The 13,408-nt window shown below is 41.4% G+C and overlaps 1 long non-coding RNA gene across 1 annotated transcript in view; it reads left to right on the forward strand.

Moving 5' to 3' along the window:
* Positions 1-2,989: 2,989 nt before the first annotated feature.
* The window catches only part of LOC128150764 (uncharacterized), a 113,019-nt gene continuing 102,600 nt past the window's right edge, over positions 2,990-13,408 (forward strand). Inside the window, exons 1-3 of the long non-coding RNA XR_008238166.1 lie at positions 2,990-5,293; positions 7,682-7,799; positions 8,165-8,223. This is a non-coding gene — a long non-coding RNA (uncharacterized LOC128150764). The remainder of the gene's footprint in view (positions 5,294-7,681; positions 7,800-8,164; positions 8,224-13,408) is intronic.

A 13,408-nucleotide genomic window follows, 5' to 3' on the forward strand; every position in this document is an offset into this window, starting at 1 on the left:
CCTACAGGTCATCATTGCTTTCAGGGGTGGAAGAGGCAGAATTGTGTTTGAGTACAATTCAGAAAATCCCTTGTGTGCTAGCTGTCAAAATTGTTGTGTCCTGAGTCAGGCTTGGGTTCATACAGCTGTTCAGGTTAGAAGGGACCTCAGGAGTGCTCTTGGCCAACCTCCTGCACAAAGCAGTCAGCCAGGAGGCCAGATGAGGTTGCTCAGGGCTTTGATCCAGTCTGGTATTGAAAACCTCCAAGGATGGAGGCTACACAGTCTCCCAGGGCAACCTGTTCTGTATATGACTGTCCTCCTGGGTGGGAGTTTTTCTTTAAACCCAGTCTGAACCTCTCTTGTTTCAGCTTATGCCTGGCTCTGTCTTTTGATGACCTCCTCATAGGTACTGGAGGGCTGCTGTTGAGTCCTCTTGAAGTCTCCCCTTCTCCAGGCTGAATAGGTACACTACACTGCTAGCTTGTGCAGCTTGCTCTTTACCAAGACCCTCAGAGCCTTTTCAGCAGGGCTGGTCCCCAGTTTGTTGTCATTTCTGGGCAAATCATAGGCAAGCATGTTAGGAAGCTGCAGGCTGACAAGTGTATTGTGTTATTCAGTTCTGCCACAGCTCCCCTGGATCAATAAAATATGTTTTCTGATTTCATGTTTTGGGAAAAAAAAAAAAAGTAACCCAGCCTGGTTATCCTCATCTAAGCCTATGTAAAACTTCAATGTTAATTAAGAAAAGGCAATTTGTGCTTTGTAACCCTTTCTACATACTATAAAAATGATGGATAAGGAAGCACAGTGAAAGCTATAAATCAGCCTTGAGTCTGATAATCTAATAAGAGCATCTCTTTGGCAGTTTCACCTCTTGCTCATTGATCTATAGCTTGGTAATTAATTTCCCCTAGTTTTAACCTTGTGTTTATTAGAATACCTAATTCCTTATTGCTAAAACTATGCACCATAAATTTGTAGTGTTATAGTTCAGACAGTGTAATCTATTCATTGTTATAGGAACATGGATGAGGAAGATGAACTATTTAGAGGTTTATTACTTGGAGAGATGCATTTGAGGAAAGACAAGGAATAAAGCTGAATGGATAAAGCTAAGAGGAAAATGTAGATTGTGACTATTAAGCAAAAACTCTTGGAACAGCGGAATTATCTGTTGAATGATCCCCTATGGGAAAATGTTAGGTGTTCATCTGCAGGTGCTTAAAACTCCACTGGACAAAGTACTGACTGCAGAGAACAGGTCTGTGCTGACCAGGTAAATGGGTAATCAGGATGTGCTGCTGTTGTTCTGTGTGCTGCCCCATGCCATAACTGCAGCATACCCCTCTCTTACAGGGCAGCCGCTGTTTTCAGTTCTATTTGTGATTAAAACCTGAGGGTCTGGTTTGGCTACCTTAACTCCCATGGAATTTAATGGAAATTGCATACCAGATCTTGAATCTGAAATACACTGACAGCTCTGGTTTCCTCGTCCAGTTTTGTTTTCTGGTCTTGCTGAAAGGATGGGGCAGTCTGGGTAGCTGTCTTATCAGCTGTGCCCTGTTCCAACATTGATTACTTCTTCCCAAGAATGAAAAATGCTGATAGAAAACAGTAATAAGATTAACTTCAAATTACTTGTAGCAGATGTAAATTCTCTTTATGCATTCTTTTTGTGCTTTGTGTAATGGCAAAAGAGCTTGAGCTGACCCCTCCTTTGACTCAAACTGCCATACAGTAGAGAGGAAGTGAACTTCATAGGTTTGTATTTAGTGGCTGTTGAGACACTTGACATATGTACTTTTAAAATGTTAAGTGATTCCTCTGTTTGGGTATTTTTATTTCCTAAATGATTATAAAGTTTTGTAGAGATCCAAAGATAACAAACCTTTAAGTACATACATTACAAGCTGACTTTTGTACTCATATGCCACATACCCACATTATATACAGAGAAAATTTAAAAAAGAAGAAAAGGCAAGATATAGAAAAAAAATGTTAAGTAAACATTTCATTAGATGGTAAAGCTACAATTTGCTACTTTATAAATAGCACCCTTTTTTTGTTTCTTTTTTTTTTTTTTTTAACAAAAAAACCACAACCAAAAAAACAACCCAGCAAACAACATATATTGTTATTAGGATATCAGACTCCTCCTGCAAAGCAGAGTACAAGTCAGGTATATTAGCCAGATGTTCAGAGGACCTCTCTTCTCTATCTTACAAGTAGTTGCTCAGGGTTATCAGTTGTGTTTGGCTTTTAGCATAAAAGGAGTTGACAAAGCACCATTTCAGATTTCACCCATTATGCCTGTCTTATGAGGTATCACACTCTTCTTCCACAGAAAAGGGTCTCTGCCTCTTGTTTTGTGCTAGAATGACCAGACTGTGCTTTTACTGGTGGATTGAGGATCTGTGGGAGACTGTCACCCGAACTGCACATTTCCTACCTTTTAAAAACAGGAGATGAGAGATAAAGTTTCATAGGTCTGGAGGGAGCAACAGTTTGTGTTTCAGCCTGTGTCACATCTGTCTAACCTGTGTATGTAGTCCATAATTCTCTGCCACAGCTTAGGAGGCAAGTGCTCCAGAGAACTTGGTGTGCTCTTTTTCAAGTGTTAGTGCGTAAGAAAGGATAGCTCCGAAATATTTGGAGGCTCTAAGATTCAATGATATAGAAATCGGGATGAAAGCCTAGAATGCCTTTTCCAGCCATGTGCTAGAAAGGGGAGCGTGACACTCACCCTTAAGCCTAGCCTATACTTAATACTTACATGTTCCCTGCTAAACTCGTCTAAATAAATGGCCTTACTGACGGGAGTAGAGGAGACATGAGAGTCAGATTACACTTTATCGTGAAACTTGATATGAAATCCATACTTTGTTGCCTGGACACTGCAGTGAGATGGATGTCTGTGGTAGTAATCTAAGAGGATGTTTGTAGGAGTGCTGTATGTCTCAGGGCTGCCCTTGATCAGATTGCATATAAATACATTGTACATGGGCTTTGATCAAGGACCACCTGGCTGTGCATAGCCAGTGGAGAACCAGGAGACTTACTGAAGGATAAACTCTCCACTTTACAGCCTGCCACTGCAGCAGGAAATGTTTTTCCAGGTTATGGTTTTACTATTAGTAATACTGGTGCTGTATAATACAGGATCACCCAACAGTACTAATTCGACCAGGATGGATGCTTTGTGGATGCGCAACTTACTCCTGTTGTCTCTTTAGCTGAAGCAGCCAGTATGCTGGTTGTGCTGCCTTTATGATTTTATGCCAGCTGCATAAGGACAGGCAATACTCAATCCGGCACACAGCCTGCCAGGAGAAAGGTGTTTTTCAGAACAGCTGGAACAAATGTGAAACCTGTGGGGTCAGTCTGAACCAGGGTAGCCATTTGTTTCACCTGCATAGTAGTGGGTTTTTTGTGGTCAGGACTAGGTGCTTAAAAACAGGCTTGCCATCTGATTGAACCATGACCTCAGTAAAATCCCAATTTGTGCTTCTGGCTGGAGAGTCAGTGTCCCCCCATGATCACCCTGTTCCCTGCTGCAGAGCTGAGCTGTGCCTTACAAGGCATTTTGTGGTTTTTGTTGTCGTGCTGATGGTTCAAGGCTGCCATAGTAATTTTAAACCCTAAGGTAGAGAGAAACCAAATTCCGCCCCCCCCCAAAAAATGGCCTTGTTTGGAACTTGCTTTAGGGTTTGAAAATTTTTAACTAGTTTTTTGTATTCCTGATGTAATGCCGTTAGAGACATCAACATGGCACCAGGCAGCACTCCAGAAAGCTGGCTGACTTGTCAGGGCACTGGAGGCAATGTAGCCCCATTAGCACTGAGCTCCGCCTGCGTTAATGAAGCCCTGCTAACGAACAACGTTGTGCTAGGTAGCACACCCTTGTGTCAGTAGAGTAACCAACCAAGATAAATTTTGAATATTCTTTAATAGGGTTTTCAAATGTCTTTTGATATTTTTACTGAAAAATACAGGTATATGCTACCCTGCTTGATACTCTTTCTCTTTCCATTGCTTGAAGAATGTAGCTGGCCTGTTTGCAATTTCTGGGTAACAGCTTAACACCAACATTAAAACATTTTTTTCAGGATTTATGATGTTCTATCAAGCTAGGCTATCTGACATAATCATGTAATTAAATATCTAGTTCTTTCATGATGCTTTAATCAAATATCAGCCCTCCTTAGGGAGCTTAAGAAGAAGGGAAGTGCAGAAAGCAGGAATAACTCCCTGCAAGTCACCCCCCAAGCCAGGGGCCGGGGCTCGGGGGAGAAATCCCAGCCTCAAGTACTGGCCCAGGGATTTTGTGAGGGGGCGGAAAATGCCGGGGTGACAGAAATGAGAACGACGGCCCAGCTGCACTGCGGGTCTTGGGTTGCTCGGGCAGGGAGGAGCTGGCCTCACGACCACTGTGTGCCAGCAGGCTCAGGTGGGTGACTCCGGCGCTCCGCAGGTGCACCGAGGCGGGGGGGGATGGGGACAGGCCCTGTGGGGCCCCGGCCCTGTGAGGCACCAGGGGGCCCGGCCCCGTGGGGCCTGGTGGCCATGGCGGTTGCGTGGCAAGGTGGGATGGCGTGGCCTCCCCCGAGCTGCAGGAAAAGCTCAGCGAGAGCTGAGGAAAAACTTTAAATGGGCCATAGCCTGAAGATGTTATACTCTCCCTGGCTGACAGCCTCGGTCTGGACACCGGCCAGGGAGGACGAGAATGGGGCCCTTGGGGTCTGAAGATACTAACAAAATAAATAACTCCGACCGCAGCGCCCCCTTCCACTCCCCTCAGCACATTCCGCGGAGGAGCCGGCAGCACCCTTCCTCTCCCGCTGCCTCCTGAGGTAAATCAGATGCACCGCGTCTGCTTCGTATTACTAAAAGAGGGAAACAACAACAAAAAAAACCCCAAAACCAATGTAAACACTTGTACAGTTGCTGCGGAAACTGGATATAACCAGGTTATTCAAAGGGAAAAAATTAAGCCATCCGTATATGTCAAGTTTGCCTTCACATCTGTTAATTGTAAGGGGATGATCTTGGAAAAAAGAGAAGTCATGGTTTAGGGCCTGGTTCAGCAAAGCCTGTAAATGTGTCCTTCACAAAACCAGGCTTAAATCTATCTCTTTTCAATGAAGCCCTCACACATGCTGGTGCTCATGGAAATAAAACATGTTTTTCAGGGCTGTGCTGCGGGAGGAGAGCCAGCCTCCATGGTGGGGCTGGAGCTCGACAGTCTGTGTCCTGTGAAGCTGTGAGGGCATGCCAGTCTGCCCTTAGCCAAGAAATTATTATCGTTGTAGTTGTCAGTATTGAGTTGCTATTATCCTGTCAGCATTATACAGTAAGAAGACACGAGCACTGTTTTAAAAACTTTAAAGTACAGAAAATGTCACTGTTGTTGCTACTGTTACGTTATGATTGTATTGTTTTATTATTATGTTACTACATTGCTCTTATATCACCCACAACATCATGCTTCCGAGTTCAGAACAGTCATTTTAACATCAAATAGTTAGTCTTTTACCTCAGAAAATCTTTATTTTAGTTTAGCATGCACACAGGTTTAAACTTAAAATAAAGACAACTCTTGTTGTCTTGCTCAAGTGAATGCAAGTTGGTGGCGTATTTTATAGAGCCACGATCCACTTCTTACTGAAATGTCGGTTTCAGTATGAAATTTAAAAAATCAAAATCATTAGCTCAAAATGCTATGTTCCAGTTTCTTGGTTGTTGACTTTAAAATATCATCCCATAAGTAACACAGTGTTGTCATTGCCCATTGTTTTATTATGAGCTTTAAAATATTCAATAGGGTTGGGGGGGTGGTGGTGCTGGTGGTTTGGGGTTTTTTTTTTTAACACACTATCACCTGAATCTGTCATATATTCAAATTTTGGCTTAATTTTTGTAAGGTGATTTTCAATGCCTGAAATCTGGAAACATCAGGTCTGCTGGTAAAATCTTTTCTTAATTCTGTCAATTAAAAAGAATCCAATGCTTCCTATATTTACAAATAAATAAATAAATAAGTAAATCAGCCAATCCCCATGATTTTCTGGAAGCTGGCTTAATTTTTACTATTTGGAATTGTCAATACTGAAAATAACTAGAGCAGAGGATGAAAGCATGTTCTGTGCCTGCTCAAATAAACTCTCAAGATACTTAGGTTTTCTAAGTGGTCTTTTAATTTTAGACAATAAGTTATTTTTATGTAAAGATTACTTTTATTGAACTATTTAGATGTTTTTCTAACAGGAGTTTTTTTGTAAACTTTCTTTGTCAGTAGAATAAGAATTAAAAGGTAAATAAATGAATACTCAACTGGAAAACTTTGCACGCTTTCTGTGAAACAGAACAAAAAGGTTTAAATAACAGACTATAAAAAGTAGTCTTTAATATGTTATTGAACTGTTAAAGCTCTAATTTTAAGATACAAGGCCATTATCAAATTATGACACAATCCTCCTTTCTAACATCTTTAAGTGTACATATTTTATAAGTAAGTTTACATACATATACAGCGTTTGGAAGCATTTGGACAAAATGCATTAATTTCATCTTTCATGAGCTTTTGTACGTCTTGTCTTGCAGAGTACTTAGGGAGCATGAGTATTTTCAAAGATATCTGTGACATCTGTTCTTAATATTCTAACATCTTTCTTCCATGTACGTTTGATAGACAACATACTTTTGGCAGTCTTTGTTATTAGAATTGCCAAAATGTTGATATTAATTTGAGTGCCTTGGTTTTCAATGAGTGCAAGCCAGAATGAGCCTTTTCAGAGACTCATCTTTGGAACCAAGTTATTTCTAGAAAGCCAAAAGTTTCAACATTCTTTGTAGGTAATCAGAAGTAGATTTATAATAGAATAAGGAAATGATTTCTGTTCAGGAACAGTTGTTCAAATATATCTGCTCCCTCATCTTTATTTCTGATCTGTGTATTTTTAAATATAACACCGTGTTAGAACTCCATCCAAGTACCAGGCCGTGCGATTTTGCTTCACTAGATACTTGACCCTCCTAAATGCCCATTTAAAGTGCATTGATATAAGTGTATAAATGGCATCTCATTAAGAGATTTTCTGAGACTTAGATGTTACAGTGTTGAGCACTGTGCTGTGCAGTTTTTAGAAGTCTGAGCACAGAGTGAAAGGCACAGCTGTGAGTTAAGTGCCAGGGCTTCTTATACAACAGATGAGAAGCTCCCTCTGAAAGACCCGTGCAAAGTCCAGATCACACCAGAAATCAAAAAGAGAGCCAGTAAGGAAGTACCTCCAGGTACGCTGGATTTGCAGTCTGACAGGCAGGAGAAAAAGTTCCTCAGTATTTCTTTTCAGAAGTTAGGTGACTGTCATTTCTCTGAAATCACGCCATCCAATGATTAGGTGACTGTAGAATTCAGCTGGAATTAAATCCCTTTATTGCAGAGAGCCTGTTCCCTTCAAGTCTGTTTCTTTTATGTCTCTGAAGAATTCATTAGCCACAGGCCTGCAAACTATTCTGTACTGGTGTAAGCTTATCTTCTCTGGGGAAGCTGTTATGCAGTTTAGCAAGCCTCGGGGAGAGGGAGAACATGGCCTGGGTTTCTAACCTCTCCGACACGTGGAGGGGAAAGATTAGGTTCCAGTCACTCTTCAAAGGATTATTGTGGTGGACAAGCTGTATAACCCACCTTTTCCTACTCCAGAAAGAAAGATGAGGCTGCAACTACTTTTTCTGAGGAGGCCGGTGTGACCAATGAGAATGTATACTGGATGAGATACAAGTGATGACTGCATGAATCCTGATGGACCCCCGTGTGAGAAGTAAGTGCTGAGTTGTACAGCCCTCCCAAGACTGTGGCATGTCAGAATGTATATAGAAGCCAAGCTTTAGGTACCAAGAAAACTTCAAGGTGATAACTGGAGTATAGATGGAAATGAGGTACCTTCAGTTAGAGAACAATTGGGAGAGGGTTTTCAACACTGCACTGCAGTTTTTGATCTATGTGTGATACTCAAAGCAGAACTTAAGTGGGAGCTGAGTGTGTATCATCAGCTTTATCCATTGGACCTACTCATGTAAAAAAAGCTGGGGTTTAGCCCTGTGTGACCACAAATGACTGCTGGGGATATTTTATACATCAGATACATGAGCCAAAGATCTCATCTTATGTTTATATCCATTTCAGAATCTGCAGAAACAAATGTGAAAAGCCCTTTCAGACACTGAAATCCTGTCCCTGTCAAGGTAAGAGGGGCATTTCATAACAACTTCATCACAGATCAAATCTTGTAATGTGATATTTAATTTTGACTTTGGATGTTTCTCTTATTACAAAAAGAAAATTAATTAAGCTGCTTTATTGGTAGTGTTGCCCTATGTTACAAATATTTATTGGCCAAATTAGTTTTTATTTATAATCCTGTAAATTCAGTGTAACTTCAGCAATGAGAAATTCACCCAGAAGTGGAGAAACATAAATCAACTCACAATCATTATCACCCTGATTCATTCCAACTCTATTAGAATTTTATATGTTGTTTCTATTCCTCCCTCCCCCCTGTATCCCCCCCAAATTAGTTTTGCTATTACCCAAACTGAGTTACACAGATCTGTTAACTTTGTAGAATGAAATCCCTAGACATGAGATCTGTAGTAATGGTTATTGTTCTGTGGCTGTAAGGATGGCTATGGATTCTGCTCTGTTCAGCATGGGGAAAGAATATGCTTTATAATGCATGAGATACCAGCAAAACTTTTTCTTGAATTGCCTGAATAGTTTAACTGCCATATGTCATCATGACAACAGACACACAGATCAGAAAGTATCTCTGAATTGTTATTTTGAGTACCGTTCTGTTAGTGATGATATTTTTATTCCTGCCATAGTTTAGCTAAATTATCCACTTCCTATAGGAAACAAATGATACATAAATTTTCGATATCACTTGTGCAGCATGGTTTGCTTAATCCAGTATTTTGTACTATGTGTATTTTGGCTTCAGCTGCCATAATTTGAGGGCTTTATGTGCAGTCAGTATGAACTAGGTGTGCATCCTGATATACCTGATGCTGTGTGTCAATCTGGGCATTCAGACTTTTATAACTGTAAGGACAAGTCTGCAGCATTTATATAAGGGATACTGCCTCATGAACGTCCCTTGTATTTCCTCTTAAACTTTTCCTATAACGTCTCTGTTGACTCACTGACCTTAAATGAAGCAAGTGAATACTGATACAAGGTAAGTAATAAATAAATATGCAAACATGCATAAAATGCGGCTGAAAACTAAAATGGCAAACAATAACAGCCAAGTCTCCCCTCATCCCATTGCCAAGATATGCAATTTCGCTTTCCCTCAGTAGATGTCAGCAAAACTACGGACGTGACCAGTTTACTGCTTCGAGAGTGCTGTCTACAATTTTAGTTAGTTTTCCAATTTCAGTTTTGCAAAGGAATAGCCCATCTAACCGGTGGAATCTATTGCCCTCTGAAACAGGATTAGAGACTGCTATTCAGCATCTTAGAATAATATTGTATTCTCAGTAATGCAGAAGTCATACAGGACTTAGTATAAGGGGCTTATTGCTACATTTTTAGAATTTTCTGAACATTTACCTCACATTTGCCCTCCAGGCAAATGTGAAGTAATATAAGATGTCTAATATTTTGCTTCTTTCTGTGAAGTAAATCAAAACCGTGGGAATGTTTTCATATAATTTGATTTACTCCTGTCTCCTACAATACATCTCCTACTCTGTTCAATTAACTCTCTGCCTGCTACAAGAAAGGGGCACAATCATGTTCTGACTGAAAGCAATGGCAAGTGTTCTGTTGGCTCTGCTGGGAGTTGTCAGCCCCAGAGGAGTTCACAACCACAGAGGAAGGATGTGGAAGGAAGTTTCTTACTAGAATTTTGTGTGTGTGTGTATGTCAGGGAGAAAAAGGGTTGTTTATTTCTGTGTGTAAGGAGCATTCATTTTGCTGCATGTTACAAAATAAACAGAAATATTTCAAAAACATCATGTACATGAAATGGGGACCAGAGAATAAACATTCCAGTGTTTATTTGGTTAGAAATGAAGACATTCCATTATCTTCTGATTCTCACAGGAGGGTCTTTTCCTTCATCTGATCTCCAGCAGGAATCTTCAATTTTTTGTGATATATTGGATACTTGTGAAGTGTGGCAGATTTGCACTTTTGGAAGTTAAGATCATACCCTCAGAAACAGGATCAGCCCAGAAAGCTGCAGTGAGCATCTCTCCACGTGCCTGTCACCATCTCATTGGCGAGAGCACCAAAATGAGCAGCACTAAGAATTAGAGGCCAGTTCAGCCACAGGCAGTGTTGGGGACATTTTGTGTGGTATTCGCTTGTCTGTAGGGAAATGGGCTGTGACCATTTTATCTTGGCTGCAGAGTGTGCCTACACATGCTGTAGCCAGCTAGAGCTGGCCAGCTCCAGAGCCAAATTCCTCTAACCAGAGATGCAACCACAAAAAAAAAAAAAATTGGAGGGGAATCAGGTGGAGTAATTTTAACTTCTACATAAGGGAGATAGAGAGCTGTGCTCCACAACCGGTGTTCGCTTATCGACAACAACACTGAGCAAGTACCACTCTGCTGGCAACATTGTACTTTGTTTTCGATGTCCTCCTCCGAACATTTTTGTTTCCTGTGTCACAAGCAACATTACAATGTGTTGCCTTCAACCCATAGGTTGGGAGCCACCATGTCATAGTATTCCCTTTACGTTTTTGTTCCCCAAATTCTCTGTCCCTTTTGGTGTCCTCTCCCTCAGTGTGCTCTCCTGCCTCACTATCCTCTGTTCCTATGCTTATCAAGTGGTCTTTGATCCTTTTCTGCTTGTCAGTTGACACATTCTATATCAGTCCTTTTCTCAACTGCACTTTTCTCATAACTCCGCAGGGGTGGGCTGGGAGATGCTCTCTGGCAGGCAAGCACTGCTAAAGGAATAATTACCCGTTCTAGGGATGGGTCCAAAACACAGGGCAGCCAGCGGAGTTTGGGCCCCCCACATGGGCCCGTTGATGTCTGGGTCTCAGCCTGGGTAGATGAAGCAGACAAGGAGAAGCAGTTTGCCAAACTGAGCATGGGGTATGTGGCTCCAGGGTGATGAGGCAGCAGCAACGCGGAGCAAATTTTACTTAGAGGCATCTGTTAGCAGCCATTTGGGAGCTAAACCAAATGACCCCAGTGTAATCCTGCTCTGCTGCCTCCATTTTTCTGGGCTCCTTTCTTACTTGCATAGGCAGCACGAGGAAGCTGGTGGCTTTGGCTTGCTTTCTGACTCCTTCTTTGGCTCTCCTTGCTGAATGGATCTGTTTCTGCCTCTGTTGCTCAGCTGTTGAGCAAGTCTGTTTCTTAGGTTTTGGCTTGCTCTGCAGGGTGTGAAGTAGGGAACGCCAAATCTGCTGCTGCTTTGCAGACGCTTGATTTGGAGGGCAGTCTTTGCCCCTTCGCCTCAGGCTGAAACTGGAAGGAAATGGAAGGATCATATCTAGTGTATGCCTGAACGTGTTGGGGAAAATGTCCTAGCCCTTTCTAGGGTTATGTGTATTGCTAATAATGTTCTGAATTTACAACTGAGCATATCGGAAGGTCATGAAGTAAACACACATATCTGTGAAGTTAGGCAAGAGTTGCCTCTATATTACTGGAATTGAAATCAAGGTGCAAAAATAATATGAGTTAGCCCAGAGTTTACAAGAAGACTCAAGCAATGAGGCAACAGAGTGACAGGAAATCTCCCCATCTTCAGAGTTGTGCATAATGACAGAGCCAGAAGTACTAAAAAAGCATAGTGCCGAATGCTGCATTAGGTTTCATTGTCTTCATGTAGGTCTCCTAGGAAGCTTCTGAAAGCTGAACTTTTGCAATGAGATTGGGCATACAGCTATACTGCTGGGTAATTTAGGATGGTAAGTAGTTGGTCCTTATGTCACAGTAAGAGTGAAAATTGAATGTCCTCAACTTCATACATACTACAGTATGAAAGAAGAGATGTCTGAGTTAGTTTAACTTGGTGCTTGTGACAACTTTTTCAAGTCGTGATTACTGCACCGGTGGATTGGTTTAGTTGAAAAGGGAGGTGGTGGCAGGTCTGAGTTTTCCTTTAAACATGACTTCACCGGAAGAGCTGGCATAAGTTTTTATTAATATTAACAATATTGAGCATAACATCAAAGCAAAGTTTAACTATTATGCAGTTGCATAGCTAAATATGAAAAATAAGACCATGAGTCTTTCTGCATGTGCACTATTTCCTGACACTGACTTTCAGGCCTTATGTACATCAACAATAATGGACCAATCCAGCCAAAATTTGCTTCCACAGCTGCTGGCCTTAGGAAGTTCCCTGGGCCTCCTGTGTTCTGCAGCTGTGGAGGCTATTCCCTGCTCTGAATGAAAGAATCTCCCCTCTCCTGTGACTGCAAATGCTGAATGAGACATCCTGTAACACCCTGTTTAGAGGGGCAGAGCTGACAGCTGAAGGCCATCCTTGGCATTTTAGTCTTTGTAGATAATGACAGATGGTGCATAACCATGAGCAAGGAACTCCTTAGGTCCTAAAATAGGAGAAGAGATTTATGGGGAATTATTATAAAAGTTCATTGCCCAAAGGTCTTGGTGCTGCTTCTGCTCCAGAGAGAGTAAGGAGGAGCGATATTAAGCAGAGGTTTAAAGAAAAAATAATCTGGCATATTAGAGTATTGCAACATCTTAAGCGAGTGCAGAGAGCACATTTCTCCACATACACCAAGAGTAAGCCCAGGAGAACTGCTGTGTGAAATGTTTCTTACAGAACCACACAAAACTTGCCTACTTTCAAGTTTTGCTCTGCGTTTAGATATAAAACTGTCTGTTGTAAGTTTCACTTAAATTCCTTAATTTGCACCTTTCAAACGACTTGAAGCCCATTTACGGTTTTGCAAATGAAACCTGATGGTTTCAAGTGAGTTTCAATTTGAGCTTTTAACATTCTTGTTCAAACCTGAAACTCAAAGTGAAATTCAGGGGGTGCAAAAACACGTATATGGAAAAATCAAAGGAAAAATTCACAAGAACCTGTGCAAACCAAACTTGCGAAATTTCCTACAGCTCAGGCCCTATCTGTTTATTGCAGATTATCTTAGTCTCCTCCTCTTTGCCACATGGCTGTGGAGGCTAGGGGCCCTGATGGTGGTAGCTGTCAGGAGCAGTACTGCCAAAGAACTGCGTTGTCTTTCCATGGTCAACTACTGTCCTTATGGGGACAGCAATTCATCCAAATCTAAATTTGTCTTCAGATTTCATACATGCATCAGTAAGGCAAGAACAGTTTAAGCTCTGTTGATAATGTGTAACTGAAGCTGAAGAAGCAAGGTTTGAAGCTTATTTGGAGCAGGGAAAAGTTTTAGTAACTGAG

The sequence above is a fragment of the Harpia harpyja genome, chromosome 14 (genome assembly GCF_026419915.1).
Source record: "Harpia harpyja isolate bHarHar1 chromosome 14, bHarHar1 primary haplotype, whole genome shotgun sequence".
Classification (NCBI taxonomy): Eukaryota; Metazoa; Chordata; class Aves; order Accipitriformes; family Accipitridae; genus Harpia; species Harpia harpyja.